The sequence below is a fragment of the Alligator sinensis genome, unplaced genomic scaffold, assembly GCF_000455745.1.
Source record: "Alligator sinensis unplaced genomic scaffold, ASM45574v1 scaffold528_1, whole genome shotgun sequence".
NCBI classification, from domain to species: domain Eukaryota; kingdom Metazoa; phylum Chordata; order Crocodylia; family Alligatoridae; genus Alligator; species Alligator sinensis.
This window is the reverse complement of record NW_005841846.1, coordinates 5,616,436-5,618,025: the sequence shown is the minus strand read 5'-3', so window position 1 is coordinate 5,618,025 and position 1,590 is coordinate 5,616,436. Positions and strand designations below refer to the sequence as shown.

At 38.0% G+C, this 1,590-nt stretch overlaps 1 protein-coding gene across 3 annotated transcripts in view; it reads left to right on the top strand.

Annotated features, from left to right (window-relative positions):
• The window catches only part of SNX25 (sorting nexin 25), a 162,198-nt gene that overhangs the window by 106,377 nt on the left and 54,231 nt on the right, over positions 1-1,590 (top strand). The gene's annotated exons all lie outside the window — the stretch shown is intronic.

Sequence of the window (1,590 nt, the reverse complement as noted above, 5' to 3'; positions counted from 1 at the left end):
TCCTGCTGCTTATGTTACTGGTGGGTGATCTGGGAATAAAACTAAGGAGCATTTCCTAATTTCATGTTCTGCATTGATCTTTCTTTCTTTGATCTGTTTTCTAGTTGCTGCTCCTCCAAACATGACAAAATTAATCCCTGCATAGGTGCTGACTCCATGGGTGTTCTACGGTTCAAGCACCCACTGAAAAAAAGTGGGCACTCAGCACCCACAAAGCTGCCTGCAGATGTAAAAAAAATTAAAAAAAAGAAAAAGAAAAAAACCCATGCTTTATCAGAAGTAGCAGCGCGTTACTTCAACCCAGCTCTGTAGTGTCTGTAAAGATTGGGCGCTTCAGCAAGGGTTTTTGGTGCTTTTAACTAAAGCTGATTCAATCAGCAATTAGATAAAAGTGCCAAAAAACCCCACTTAAAGCACCTAATCTTTACAGACACTGCAGAGCCGGGTAGAAGTAACGTGCGCTGCTTTTCTGCTGAGTTAAAGTGCTGATTTTTTGGGGTTTTTTTTTTTTTTTAAATGCCTGCAAGCATCCACCAGCAAAAATAAAAAGTCAGAGCCTAAGGATCCATGCTTCATTTTTTTTTTCAGGGACTTAAAGCTATGGTAGCATGCGCACAGCAGAGGCCTTTTTCTAAGTTACAAGGACGCATAGTGTTTGTTGCTTAAAAAGGAAAGTATTTGTCCAGCTCTGCTGAGTCTATTTTGAGAGTGTTGTCTTTGTATTTTATAGTTACCAAGTACAGTTTTCATTCTTTGATCTAAAAGAGAAATCTGAGCACATCTGTTTTTGGGTAGTCACTGGGTTGTCTTTGGGGCAGTTGTTAAGCACAATGCAAGCACAAAATCGTCATAGTAATAGTGAAACTCAGCATTATCATGTATTATTATGTATCCCCAGTTGTTTTCATGTTGATTTTTTGTTTTATTTTGATCAGTATGACAACACTGAACACGTGATAAAATGTTTTATAAAAGATACAGTCCTTAATTGAATGAGAGAGAATATCTTTAAGATGGCTGAATAGTTGGACTTTGTTAAATTAGCAAAAGCTTATCGAGGCCTTCCGGGTTTCCAAATGTTTCAGATTTTTTTATGTGATCTCTCGTGCTCTTTAGAAGCTGAGTTGTGCTGTTCTATGAAGGAAGTGGAGATGCACTTTCATTTTGTTTTAAGGTGATGATAATTGGTGAAATAAATGATTTTTAAGTCAGCTATGAAATTGACTATTATTATTATTATTATTATTATTATTAGTCAAACTTATTACTAGTTATAGGGGTCCGTTAAAACAACTGAAATATGGTGAACTAAAATAACTAAATTTGTTACTTTCATAAATGGGATACTTTCACAAGTCCTAATCTATAAAGCCTTAAATAGCTGCAGAATATAGATACTAAAAAAAGCATAAGAGGGAGAGAAAAAGTAGTGTTTGAGAGTTTATACAGGTGTCGCAGAGCACTGGGGTGCCCTGCTCCTAGAGAGGGGAAACTGCTGGGGAAAAGAGCCCTAGCAGGGAATAAGAGCCCACCTGCGGGTTGCCAGGGCAACTGGAGGCAGCAAATGACCCACACCTGACAGCGGTCAGC